Genomic DNA, 15,153 nt, shown 5'->3' with positions numbered 1-15,153 from the left:
ATTTATATATTGTATATATTTTTATATATGTTATTCATTTTTTTAGGTTAATTTAAGTTACTTAAGCAAGTAATTTACTGTGATTAATCATGATTAATCCAAATTTAAAAGTGCGATTACACTAAAGCAGTGTTGGTTTTAAATAAGGTCAGTCATCAGGTCAATGCAAACATACATGATTTCGCTTCAAAAAAAAAAAAAAAAAAAAAAAAAAAAAAAAAAAAAAATATATATATATATACATATATGTATTTTTAAATTTATATTTTTTATTTATTTTTATTTTTTATTATTTATATATTAATTTACTGTATATATTTTATATATTTATATTTCATTCAGGTTTTTTTTTAGGTTATTTTATGTTACTTAAGCAAGTAATTTACTGTGATTAATCATGATTAATCCACATTTAAAAGTGCAGTTACATAAAAAGCAGTTTTGGTTTTATATAAGGTCAGTAATCAGGTCCATGCAAACACATACTTTCTCTTCAAAATATTTGTAATATATATTTTTTATTTTATTTGTATTTTTTATTATATGTATATATTTATATATTATATGTATATATTTATATATTCATTTATATATTTTATATAATTATATATTTTATTCTTTTTTTTTAGGTTAATTTAACTTACGGAAGCAAGTCATTCACTGTGATTAATCATTAATCCAAATATATTTAAAAGTGCGATTTGATGTGATTAAAAAAATTCATCATTTGACAAAGCTATTTTTTTATACCTCTAACAGAAGACTAGCCCTTTATAAAAAAAAAAATACAATTCTTATATTCGTGTCCGTTTAGTTTATTATTTATGTAACAGCAATACCGAATAAAAAAAAAACAGTTTCCATCAGTAGTCCACTGCCAGGTCTGTCTTAGACAAAAACAAATACAGTAAAATATGAATAAAAAATTAAAAATCCTGACATTTTGAGTGTCTCTACAGAACCTATATAGTGTCACATTTTTTTCCCACTAAAATTTGGATGGAAATGCAACCAATTTTTCTCGGGAAAATGACAGAATAATCTTGCCAGCAAACCGGGTGTTGTTGCTACCTTAAGACAAGTCAGCATCGGACCTTCTATGTAAGTAAGACTTATGTCTATTGTTAGGGTTGGGGCACAGAGCACCACTATATGTCCATGACACACACACACACACACACACACACACACACACACACACACACACACACACACACGCTCCAGTTTCCAAACAAGACTCCCATTCTCTGCTGAAGAGGGACCCTCTGTCCAATGCCAAGTGACTCTCATGGCCAGCATTGACGGTGGGACACTTGCCCTCACAAAAGGAGCTGAAGTGTCAGATAAACTCGGTCAGACCATAACCCCCCACCACCCAACACACACACACACACACACACACACACATAACAAACCCCTCCCCAAGCCTTCAACACAAGAATTCTTTATCTTCCACCCTAGGAGGCGGACAAAGACGGACTTTGTGTCAGCGAGCAAGGAAGGTCTTGACTAAACACTCGCTCTCCTTCTCCTGCTTTTTGTCATATGCAAGTGGCGAAGAAGGAGCATGGCTGCAGCGCAACCGTGACTCTTGTATGGCGAACCGCTGTGCCGCCGACATCCACCCACTTGGGTCATGTCTGCATCACTGCGGTGATATCCTGGAAAGTCTGTATTGTGTACCTTGTTTGGCGCTTTTGGTAGCCATCCACAAGCTGCTGGCAAACTTCTGCTTGAATTTCTGACCGCTCCTCTTGACAAAATTGGTGTAGTTCAGCTAAATGTGTTGGTTTTCTGACATGGACTTGTTTCTTCAGCATTGTCCACACCTTTAAGTCAGGACTTTGGGAAGGCCATTCCAAAACCTTAATTCTAGCCTGATTTAGCCATTCCTTCACGACTTTTGACGTGTGTTTGGGGTCATTGTCCTGTTGGAACACCCAACTGCGCCCAAGACCCAAGGCCTGGGCTGATGATTTTAGGTTGTCCTGAAGAATTTGGAGGTAATCCTCCTTTTTCATTGTCCCATTTACTCTCTGTAAAGCACCAGTTCTATTTGCATCAAAACAGTCCCAGAGTATAATACTACCACCACCATGCTTGACGGTAGGAATTGTGTTCCTGGCATTGCAGGCCTCACCTTTGCTCCTTTGCACATTTGTTTACCATGAATTGATTAACGTGGACCCCGACCTAAACAAGTTGAAAGACTTATTTGGGTGTTACCATTTAGTGGTCAATTTTACGGAATATGTACTGTACTGTGCAATCTACTAATAAAAGTTTCAATCAATCAATCAATCATCCAAACATATTGCTGGGTATTGTGGCCAAACAGCTACATTTTTGTTTCATCTGACATCACATAGACAAAGATAAGACCTTCTGGAGGAAAGTTCTGTGGTCAGATTTGATTGCCATGTAGTGACACAGATCATTTTTTTTTGCCAGTCTAATCGTTCTTAAGTGCTTCATGAACATATATATATTTATATATAAATTCATACATTATATTACTGTAATTTATTTTCATGTAAAAAAACACATTTTTAAGATTGGCGACTCTTTTTGATTTGGTAATAGTAGTAGCAACTTCCTTGTTCATTTACAGAATCCTATCAACTTCCTTCCTTTTTACTTTATCCAATGCCGCATGCAAGTGATGTCGAGGCCACAGTTTATTATGGAGTCTGATAAAGATCACATTTTACTTCTCTTTGACCTGGAGGGTAAACATAGTCTTTACGTACTCTCCGTTTTGGCAGTTAAACATATTTTTCTTAATGTGATTTATGTGACTACGGTGTTGGTGTGGATTGTTTACTTCAGATTCAGTTAGGGTCCACGGTATTACAATTTCTGATCACGGTTATCCAATTGTTATTGCGGTATTTTTTAATTAAATAATATGTTTAACCGAATTGTATTTAAAAAACACAAACAACACATTCAAAATGATGTTCTTTGTAGAAGAAACATTCTTGTAGATCAGGGGTCTCAAACATGTGGCCCGCGAGACGTTATTATGCGCTTTGATATGACAATTTAATGTTGGTGCGGCCCGTGAGTTTAATATGAACGGCGCTTGACAGCGTCATACTTGCCAACGTTCTCAATTTTCCCGGGAGATCCCTGCATTTCAGGGCACCGATTCTCTCTAAGCCCCTGTCGATTTATACCAGATCAACAATATTCAGGGAGTGTCATAATGGCACTGCCTTTAGCGCCCCCTACATCCTGAACTGACAGCGTGCAAGCCCAGTTGAATGTTGCATCTGGCCATGTGAGACGCACGTGTGTTATTGCAAGACATATTTGATCAACAGCTACACACGTCACACTAAGGGTGGCCGTAAAAAAAACTTAACACTGTTACAAATATGTGCCGGACTGTGAACCCACACCAAACAAGAATGACAAACACATTTCGGGAGAACATCCCCATCGTAACACAACATAAACACACCAGAATAATTACTCAGAATCCCATGCAGACCTAACTCTTCTGGCTACAATATACACACCCCTGCTACCACCAACCCCCCACGCCGCCACCCTCCCTACTTGCGTCGGTTGAGGTATTGTATATTGTAGCCCTGCAAAGTGTTCTGGGTATTTGTTCTCTTGTGTTGAAGTTGTGTTAGGGTGCGGAAATTCTCCCAAAAAGGGTTTGTCATTTTTGTTTGGTGTGGGTTCACAGTGTGGCGCATATTTATAACAGTGTTAAAAGTTTTTTTACGCCCACCCTTAGTGTGACGTGTATGGCTGTTTAACAAGTACGTCTTGCAGCCACTGATGTTGTTCTGCACAAGTCTCACACAACATAATACAGAGCCGGCACATTGGCTGTGTGACATTAAAGCGTGCGCGATGACATCTAGTGGAGGAATAGTCTTCTTTAGGGGGTGCGTGGACCCCTGGAGGCACTTGAGAGTATGCCAAGGGACAAGTGAGATTTAGTAAAAACATTCTAAAAAACAGCAGCAAATCATAAATCCTTTATAAATATGTTTATTGAATAATACTTCAATGAAGTATGAATGTAAGTTCATAAACTGTGAAAAGAAATGCAACAATGCAATATTCAGTGTTGACAGCTAGACTTTTTGTGGACATTTTCCATAAATATTGATGTTAAAGATTAATTTTTTTGTGAAGAAATGTTTAGAATGACGTTGATGAATCCAGATGGATCTCTATTATAATCCCCAAAGAGGGCACTTTAAGTTGATGATTACTTCTATGTGTAGAAATCTTTTTTTATAATTGAATCACCTGTTTATTTTTATATGTTTTTTTTCCAAATAGTTCAAGAAAGACCACTACAAATGAGCAATATTTTGTACTGCTATACAATTTAATAAATCAGAAACTGATGACATAGTGCTGTATTTTACTTCTTTGTCTGTTTTTTTCAACCAAAAATGCTTTGCTCTGATTAAGGGGTACTTGAATTACAAAAATGTTCACAGGGGGTATATCACTGAAAAAAGGTTGAGAACCACTGTTGTAGAGGACGTTAGAGACAGTGCAGTCACGGCAGCCCTTAATAATGTCGGCCGGGTGAAAATTGGGACAAATTCGGGGAAATGGTTGCACCGGTAGATTGTCAGGAGGTGCACTGAAATTCAGGAGTCTCCCGGAAAAATCGTGAGGATTGCGAAGTATGTTGCTAGGGCGGGAAAGCCATTCATAGAAGGTGAATTCATTAAAAAGTGCATGTTAGATTTTTTTTTTTTTGGGCTTAACGGTGGAAGAGGGGTTAGTGCGTCTGCCTCACAATACGAAGGTCCTGCAGACCTGGGTTCAAATCCAGGCTCGGGATCTTTCTGTGTGGAGTTTGCATGTTCTCCCCGTGAATGTGTGGGTTCCCTCCGGGTACTCCGGCTTCCTCCCACCTCCAAAGACATGCACCTGGGGATAGGTTGATTGGCAACACTAAATTGGCCGTAGTGTGTGAATGTGAGTGTGAATGTTGTCTGTCTATCTGTGTTGGCCCTGCGATGAGGTGGCGACTTGTCCAGGGTGTACCCGGCCTTCCGCCCGATTGTAGCTGAGATAGGCGCCAGCGCCCCCCGTGACCCCGAAAGGGAATAAGCGGTAGAAAATGGATGGATGGATGGATTTTCTAGCGGCCCAGCGTCACCCAGTTTATGCATGCAGTGGACCCCAGATAAATTGAATTTGAGACCCCTGTTGTAGACAAATTATGGTTTAATGGACCTCAGGTAGAAATTGAATGTGCATATGCAAGCAACACAAGCATTATAAACAAAGAAATATTGCAGAAAAATAATAACATAAATAAAATAAATGTGAAAATTGTGCAAGATAGCACTTTATGGACATAATAGGTAACTTAACTTTTTGTCCATATAGATAAAATAGTGTTCATGTATGAGATTTAGTCTTACGCATAGGGCAGCACGATTATTTAAAAAAAAAAAGATTTTTTTAATCAATATTGAAATCATAAATATTGATTATGTTTTGTAAAGCAATGTTGGATGGGGTTTGAATGCAATGCCATCATGTAATTTGTAATGTATCATAAAAAGGTCATGTATAAATGTTATCCATATATCTGAGGGCAAGTGTTTTTCTAAATTAATTTATAGCATCAGCTTATTAGCTTTTTTTCTTTACATGATGCCTTTAGCTCTATTTTTACATTTTGATAGAGTTATGTACGTTTATATTTACATGTAAATGCTGTATCGAGACAGACCCATTAAGAGTTTGAGCAGAAAAATGTTGTATGAGAATGTACTATACACGGTAAAAAATTAACAACATGTCACATGAATGTTTTTTAAAGTAATAACTATGTAAAGTAATGTAAAAAAAACATGGTGTTTACTTTTTGATATCAAAATAAAACACAAAGCAGTTTGGCGAATAAAAATGAACATGTGTTGTTCTTCTCCAACAACACCATGTGATTCAGTACAACAGTTTGGCCAACAAAAATAAACAGGATTGATACCTCTCACATCGAATACACAATCTTTACAGCCTGCGTTCAATTCGATGAGTTGACAAAACATTATTGTTACTAGATTTAGATTAGATAGTACTTTATTTATTCCATCAGGAGAGTTCCTTCAGGAAAATAAAAATTTTCAGCACAATCCCATTCAAGATCAGACAAACATTACAGGGAGACAGAACAGGATCGCTGACGGGTCTGCCGGCTTCCAGCGCCCCTTACAAAAAAGGTAAGATACAGGTAAACAAGGGGGGGGGGGGAACGGGAGAAAAAAATTGAAGATTAAAATAAAATTTAAAAAAATCGGTCTTAGCCTGGGCCCTGGAGAGCGGGTGCAGACTGAGGCCAAGGGGGAAAAAAACCCCAACTCATAGCCATAGTACACATCCTTCTTACATGTGTGTAAGAGGGAAACATCAAAGAACACAGAGGACATCAAAGACATTAAAGCAGCAGATACAACCAGACACTTCTACATACAGCTATGAATAAAAAGTAAAAGAAACATATACACTGTGGCGGCCTCTGCGGTGTTCCACGCCATCGTCGGGGTGGAGGGAGCATGGCCAGACACAGGAGCAGACCCAACAAAGCAACCAAGACAGCCGACTCCACTCTCGGCCAGTGACTATTAATGTTATTGGAATGCTGACAAAGTTATCAGTTAAATAAAGGACAAGTGAGCATCCCAGTAAACAAACTAAATACTTTATAAACAGGTTGTGGCAACTTTGCCGACACGTTTCCTCACGACATTAACTCTTAGTCACAGCAGCTGATAGACGCTGTATTGACAAAATGAAAGCAACATCAACTAGTTTCCTCCTTCGCTGTATGCTTTTAATGTGGGACCAATGATTCTGTCTCCAATATTGTCCACGCCTGTCGCAATCTAAAAACAACTGTGCGCTCTTAAATGCACGTTGAGACTCCACGGAAATGACACAAAATTAATGTCAATATAGCCGCTTAACTCTGTTTACCCATCCATCCATCCATTTTCTACTGCTTGTCCCTTTTTGGAGTCGCGAAGGGTGCTGGAGCCTATCAGTTGCATTCAGGCGGAGGACGGCGTACACCCTGGACAAGTCGCTGCCTTATCACAGGGCCAACACAGATATACAGACAACATTCACACATTAGGGCCAATTTAGTGTTGCCATTCAACCTATCCCCAGGTGCATGTTTTTGGCGGTGCGAGGAAGCCGGAGTACCCGGAGAGAACCCACGCAGTCACGGAGAGAACATGCCAACTCCACACAGAAAGATCCCTACCCCGGGATTGAACCCAGGACTGCTCAGGACCTTTGTATTGTGAGGCACTTGCACTAACCTCTGATCCACCGTTACTTTAAGGGGAAATCTCCAGAGTAAAGTCCGTGTAGTTATGATCCGCCTTGTTTTTTCAAGCCAAATGGCACTAGCGCGCATGTACCAGCGCTGCTGTGACTCCGTTTCCAGAAAGTAAGCAGTGTTGCCTAAAATGCAGTAATAAAAGAAGTTTTTTAAAAATGTAAACAGTATTACCAACCGTCAGGAATTTTATTGCAGTTTAACGTTTACCGTTACATTCCTTGATGGAGTCAGTAGTCATTTGATCTGCTTATTTAGTTATTCTAGTGGTGTTCCGCAAGACTCCCTTTTAGTTAATCTCTTTTTGTTTTACCTATTCAACAGAAACACTCCCGTACCTCTGACAAAATAAATAGACCAACATCCAGTGTCTACTGGAGAAGATGCTGGTTTTCAGGAATATAAAAAATAAGAATGATAGCGAAGTCCTTAACATGCTGGAAGGAAATGAGTTGTATATCCCGGGAGTATGCCGTCATATGAGGTGAGCCCCAGCCAAGAGCAATTTATACTGACATTATTTTTTTCTACTCCACCACAGGCAAAACTTTCCGGGATGTTTGTCTTCCACTTTTCTCTGTTTTTACATGGGCGACATCAGTAGCATTGTGGAATTCAGTTTTTAGGTTTTGTATAAATTGTGTGTTAATGCGATTAAATGCATTTGCCACGCTAAAATGCCAAAGAAAGACAGAACTTGAGGACTGATTAATGCACACCCTTCGATATCATGCGGATATTAAATTAATTAGATGTTTGTATGGAAACTGCCTCTATTGTCTCTTTTTGTCCTGTGGAAAAAGTAGGAAAAGTATGAGAATTATTTGACCCAAATAGACCGCAGTCTGAATATAAGACAATCCTTCTTTTTCAAGGCCTATTTTTTTGAAAATATTTTTTCAAGTTTCAATTCTGCATCGTAATGCCTCCTCTATTGTAGCGCAACCGGCCCAACTCTTGAGTTATTATTTGTGTGGTTTACAGTTAGGGCTGCAATGATGAATCAATTTAATCAATTTAAAAAAAAAGCTTTGATTGATAATCTGGTGCTTTGATTAATCGTTAAATGGGTGTAACTTATATAAAACTTGATAAAATACCGACTGCATGGAGCGCCCGGAACATTGTTTCCGCACGGCCTCTGCAAAAGAGCGCACATGAGAGCTGTGGTACACTATATTGCCAAAAGTATTTAGCCACCCATCCAAATTATCCGAATCAGGTTTCCTAATCACTTTGCCCGGCCACAGGTGTATAAAATCAAGCACTTAGGCATGGAGACGGTTTCTATAAACATTTGTGAGAGAGTGGGCTGCTCTTAGGAGCTCAGTGATATCCAGTGTGGAACTGTAATAGGATGCCACCTGTGTAACAAATCTAGTCGTGAAATTTCTTCGCTCCTAAATATTCCAAAGTCAACTGTCGGCTTTGCTATGGAGGAGTTTGGGAACAACAGCAACTCAGCCACGAAGTGGTAGGCCACGTAAACTGACAGAAACCCATAGTGCTGATGGACGAGTCTGGGTTTGGAAGTTGCAAGGAGAACGGTACATTTCGGACGGCATTGTGCCGAGTGTGAAATTTGGTGGAGGAGGAATTATGGTGTGGGTTTTTTTTCAGGAGTTGTGATTGGCCCCTTAGTTCCAGTAAAATTAACTTTGAATGCTCCAGGATACCACAACATTTTTGACAATTCCATGCTCATAACCTTGTGGGAACAGTTTGCAGCGCGCTCCTTCCTCTTCCAACATGACTGTCCACCAGTGCACAAAGCAAGATCCATAATGACATGGATGCCAGAGTCTTGTGTGGATGAACTTGAATGGCCTGCACAGAGTCCTTACTTGAACCCGATAGCACACTATTGGGATGAATTAGAAACAGAGACTGAGAGCCAGGCTTTCTCGACCAACATCAGTTTGTGACCTCACCAATGCGCTTTTAGAAGAATGGTCAAAAATTCCTTTAAACACACACCACAACCTTGTGGACAGCCTTCCCAGAAGAGTGGAAGCTGTGATAGCTGCAAAAGGTGGACCGACATCATATTGAACCCTATGGGTTAGGAATGGGATGGCACTTCAAGTTCATATGTGAGTCAAGGCAGGTGGCCAAATACTTTTGTGGGTGCTGCGATCTGTGAGGCAGCGAACATCAAAGAGATTTGCTTCTTTTTTATAATGCATTATTGTTTTGATTGATTATTGATCAGAAAAAAACGAATGACGGCTATAGCAAGCAATACAAATGTTGCTATGTTTTAACTATTTTCCCTAAAATACTCAATAAGGCTGTAAAGATACTTTTATCCAATTACTCGATTATCCAACAAACTATTTGATAAAGTGCTCGATTATTAAAATAATCTATAGTTCCAGCCCTAGTTATAGCTGCATCTGTAGTGTGTTAGTTTGTGTGTGTGTGAGTGACAGGAAGTGGAGCTCTGACTTGCATGGGGAAAAGTTATTTGGCGACACCCGTTTGTCTCCTTGTATACATCTATAGCAGCGGTGTAAAGTGTACGGCCCGAGGGCTGGATCAGGCCCAGGAACAGGTTTTATTTGGTCCTCAGAATAAGTTTGCTAAGTATAAAAATTGTAACTGAAATTTTTGAATGAAAAAAAACCTATTCTAAATGTGTCCACTGGATGTCGCAATAGCAATTCTTTGTATCTTTTTAGATGATGCTACATGTGTACAAAATAAACCACATGATTTTAATACATCAGTAGAGGAAAATGATCAAACTACATAAAATTGATTTTAATTTAATTTGTTTTATCTTGATAGACCCCAATGAGTTGACTGATGAACATTATCACATCATTTATTCAGAAAATACAAATAATAACAAATAAATGATTGACCGCAACATGTAAGTATATAAAAAAAACAAAATAACACCATTATGATTTGTACATTTCTGCTTCTTTTATTTTTAAACAAAGAAAACAATTTTATTTTTAAGTTATGGATAGGTGTTGGTGTTACTTCAGATGCAGTTTGGGTCGAAGATGTGAACATTTCTTATCACGGTTATCATTATTATTGCGGTATTTTTAAATGAGCTCAAAATGTTCGAAATGTACTTACCCTGAATTTTTTTTTAACCAGATTTTATGTAAAAAAACACAACAGATATGATTTCCTTTGTAGAAGAAACATTATTGTAGACTAATCACTGTTTCTTCGTATTATTATTACATTATGATTTGTACTTTTGGGTTTGTTGCATTTTTAAACAAAGAAAAAAATCTGAAGTTGTCTTTATTTCGAAGTTATCGTGCCGTGATTTTACCAGTCCGGCCCACTTGGGAGTACATTTTTCTCCATGTGGCCCCCCCGATCTAAAATGAGTTTGACACCCCTGATCCATAGACTCTACAGTTAGAGCTAGCCTATGGTAAATGATATGCACATATCTCTCTCATCTATATACGTGTCAGGCTTTCCCCTGACAGTTTGTCCATGTTTTAGTTTTTTCCTCTGCATTTGTCTGTTTCCTCTGTGTTCAGTATCTCCTGTTTTTAGTTCCTGTCTAGTGCTCTTATTTTGTCAGCTTCCTGTCTTGTTCCCTGAGTGCTTTGTTCCTCCCTTAGCTGCGGCTGATTGGCACCTGGCCACACCTGTTGCCAATCAGCCTGCTCCTATTTGTACCTGCTTTGTCTTGTGTCAGTTGCTGAATCATTGTATTGTCGTTGCCACATATCACTCTTTTCATGCTACGTGTCGTTTTGTTACAGCTACTACCTGTCATGCTACATTTTGTCCTGGTCGTCGTAGCGGTAAGCTGTTTCTGTTAGCATTAGTTATTTCCAGTTTTTCTGCTTGCTATCCACTAGCTTCCATGCTAAAGTTCCTTTTTGTTTTCTAGATTCCAGTGCTAGCTCCCTTAGTTTGTTATTCCTCCCACATGCGTGCTTTTTGTTTGTTCTTGTTTAGTTTTAATTAAGTCATGTTTTCATATTCTATGCCTGCCTCCATCTCTGCACCTTGGGGTTCAACAACTAATACCTCTGACAATATGTATATCTGTATTTCTAATGAAGGATGGATACTTGGCAACATTTCCTGGCGAAAATGAACAATTAGTCAAAACGATTTTGGGCTACTTTGTCGTTTGTTTGGTACTCCATTTGCTTCCAGACGCGATGAACCAACTATTAATTCCATGCAGATGTCATTGTTTGTTTTTGCAGAACAACATTTGCACGAGTGTTTGACTCCTCGTGTTTGTGTAACTTGCAGGGGGGGGGGGGTGTAAAGGTAAACATATGGTGTTTCGGCGTGTTTATGAGGTCATTTATCATGTCCAAACCCTTGGATCAAACTGAAGAAGCAGACCTCAGAAGCGTGGGAATGAGCTCAGTGTGACCGGACAGTGAACTCTTGGTGTCGTGACCGACCGCGGGAGATGCAGTTATACTTTAATTACACCGTTTTATGTCTACGGAAGCTCCTAGTGCCTTACCTTGTGAACTCCGGGAAGGTGTCATCGTTGAAGTCACGTGACCTTTTAGTGCATGATGGTTGGGAAATCATCGTACGTGTAATGGTCACTTAAAGTTGTTCTGAACAGGGGAGCTGTCACTTATTAGTATGGAGCAAACAATAGGGAGCTTGTCTTTGGGGGTGGCGGCAGAGGGCCCGAGGGGGGCCGGCGGAGCTCCTGGGGGGGTGGTCTGAGATTGGGCAGCGGCCTCTGACCAAGAACAAGCCCCCGTCTGATGGAGAGAACTGCTGACCCTTCCTGAGTAAAATGGTACCTTTGTTTTTCTATGTGTTTATGTGTGTGTGTCTGGGAGACGGCAAAACTGGGGCCCTCTCTGTTAAGTGTGTTTGTGATTTTTTTTTTTTCTTCTTCCTCACCACATATTTGTGATTTTTGTCATAGTTGCCTGTGAAGTTCTAACTGTATTATTACACTCATCTGAAAAGTAGCAATAAAGAAACTATTTGAGTGAATCAGCAGGTTTAGTTAAGTAAAAGTTCAAGTACCAATGATTGTTACACACACACTAGGTGTGGTCAAATGTGTCCTCAGGATTTGACCAATCCCCTTGTTTACCCCCTGGGAGGTGAGGGGAGCAGTGGGCAGCAGCGGTGCCACGCCCGGGAATAATTTTTGGGTGATTTCACCCCTAATTCCAACCCTTGATGCTGAGTGCCAAGCAGGGAGGTAACGGGTCCCCTTTTTATAGTCTTTGGTATAACTCGACCGGGGTTTGAACTCACAATCTACCGATCTCAGGGCGGACACTCTAACCACTAGGCCACTGAGTAGGTGTCCCAATGTCTTTGGGAATGTGATGTTCCCCACGAAACTGAGAGAACAGAAGTGGATCGGTTTAAAAAAATTAACTAGTGGGGATGATGGAGAATAAAATGGTTGACACCCTGTATGTAAAGGTTAAATGTACACTTGTGTATTTCTGTTTACACCTGTCATATTTTATTGTACTAGTTCACGTTTTAGTTCTTATTTTAAATGTTCTCCTTTTCCAATCTTTCCTCTTTTTCACATTTGTTATTTATCACATTTTCCGGACTATAGGGCGCACCGGATTATAAGGCGCACTGCCGATGATTGGTCTATTTTTTATCTTTTTTCATATATAAGGCGCATTAAAGGAGTCATGTTGTTATAATTTTTTTCTAAACTGAAAACACTTCCTTGTGGTCTACATAACATGTAATGGTGTTTTTTTGGTCAAAATGTTGCATAGATTATGTTTTACAGATCATCTTCAAGCCGCTTTCTGACAGTCGCTTCCGGATGCGCCGATTTGTGGTTGGTCTTATTTACGTGGCTCATCTTCGACAGTGTCTTCTCCTCGTCATTTTTGTTGTAGCGGTGTAGCGTGCAAGGACGAAAGTGGAGGAAGTGTCAAAAAATGGAGCTAATTGTTTTAATGACATTCAGACTTTACTTCAATCAATAACGGAGCAACATCTCCTCACCCGGAAAAAAACACACCGGAAATGTGTCCCGTTAAAAACCGTCCGACCGGAACTCTAATAACTAAAGTTCCTTGGGTGAATAATGTAAACTCACAACACCAGTATGTTTTGGCGCTTTAATGGCGAGGTTACTGACAGATATAAGTAAGAACTTTATACTACTTTATATTAGAAATGGCAACAGCGGAGGATGAATATCACATAACAAGAAGATAGAGAAAAAGAAGAAACTCATCAGCTACGACTACAAAGGCGAAGGCGCGCAATTTTTCAGGATTTATGCAGATCCCAAATACAGCTCAGCAGGTACTAGAAGATAAGAAAAGTTGCTTCTGCATAATATTGCGAAACAAAACGCCATATAATATGTCTTACCTTATACACACACCATAATAATACTTGTATGTTGAATTCGCCGACAATCCTTCATGCGTTGCGGCTTTAGAACTTACCAAAGTCATATTAAAAAAAATTGATAGATTTTTGAATGTTTGTAATGTTCTATATTTTCAATGAAACATTTAAAATGTTGGTGTTGTTTACTTGAGACATATTGCCATCATAGTGCAGTCTACACTAATCTCTTGTGTTTGACTGCCATCTACTGGTCACACTTATCATTACATCATTTACCAAATGAAATAACTTTTATGTGGCTGAGCTCAACCAAATATATTCCTTACATTAGGCCCACAGGGTTACAAGGCGCATTGTCGATTTCTGAGAGAAAAAAAATATTTTGTGTGCGCCTTATAGTCTGGAAAATATGGTAAATTACTTTCCTATTTTCTTTATCTTTATAAAATTAGATAATTGTATTTGCTGGTGGCGGTAAATTTTAGTGGATTTATCATTTGTCACTTTTTTATTTTTCAGAATTTTAAGCTTTTTTTAAAAAAAATTTACACGTCTGCTTATGTAAACCAATGTAGGTCTGGGAATGAGTCGAGAAATCGGTACTTTTACAGGCACCGATCGAATTCCGTCGGTACTATTGGGTATTGATTCCCGTAAAATCAAGTGGTTCCATAGTACGATACCTTTGATGGCAAACTTTCTCTAAGTAATGTTACAATGTTCAATGCCAATAATTGTATTTGCTGGTGGCGGTAAATTTTAGTGGATTTATCATTTGTCACTTTTTTATTTTTCAGAATTTTAAGCTTTTTAAAAAAAAATTTACACGTCTGCTTATGTAAACCAATGTAGGTCTGGGAATGAGTCGAGAAATCGGTACTTTTACAGGCACCGATCGAATTCCGTCGGTACTATTGGGTATTGATTCCCGTAAAATCAAGTGGTTCCATAGTACGATACCTTTGATGGCAAACTTTCTCTAAGTAATGTTACAATGTTCAATGCCAACCAAGCAAGTATGCCTGATAGAAAACAGTCCAGTTATGTATGACTTCACTTTTCCAAAATGCGCTAGCTTGATGCTAATTTATTTTGTCGTTGGCATATACATGCTACTGATTAGTATTAGCAATTTTAAATGGCGAATACGATGCCTCCAAATTTGCTGAACTATGACTAAAATGCACTTTGCAATCTAACATCTGGTGTGTAAGTACAACACTTATATGGAGGACAATAACTGACAAAAGTATTAAAATGTATGAATGAATGAATAATGTATAAATAAATACTGGACAAAATTAATAAAATGACTCAAAAAGTAATTAAATGTGCAACAAATCAATTGAAAAACATTAAATGAGACAAATAATTAAATATCTACAATATATTTCCTTATTTGTACATGCATTAATGTCTATGTTTATTTAATTTCACATGTATTTATTTCTACATTTCTGTGTCTGGTAAGAGGGACTAATAGGGCTTCACGG

This window comes from Nerophis ophidion, linkage group LG23 (assembly GCF_033978795.1).
Source record: "Nerophis ophidion isolate RoL-2023_Sa linkage group LG23, RoL_Noph_v1.0, whole genome shotgun sequence".
Taxonomy (NCBI): domain Eukaryota; kingdom Metazoa; phylum Chordata; class Actinopteri; order Syngnathiformes; family Syngnathidae; genus Nerophis; species Nerophis ophidion.
The sequence above is the reverse complement of the archived record's forward strand: the minus strand, read 5'-3'. Positions refer to the sequence as shown.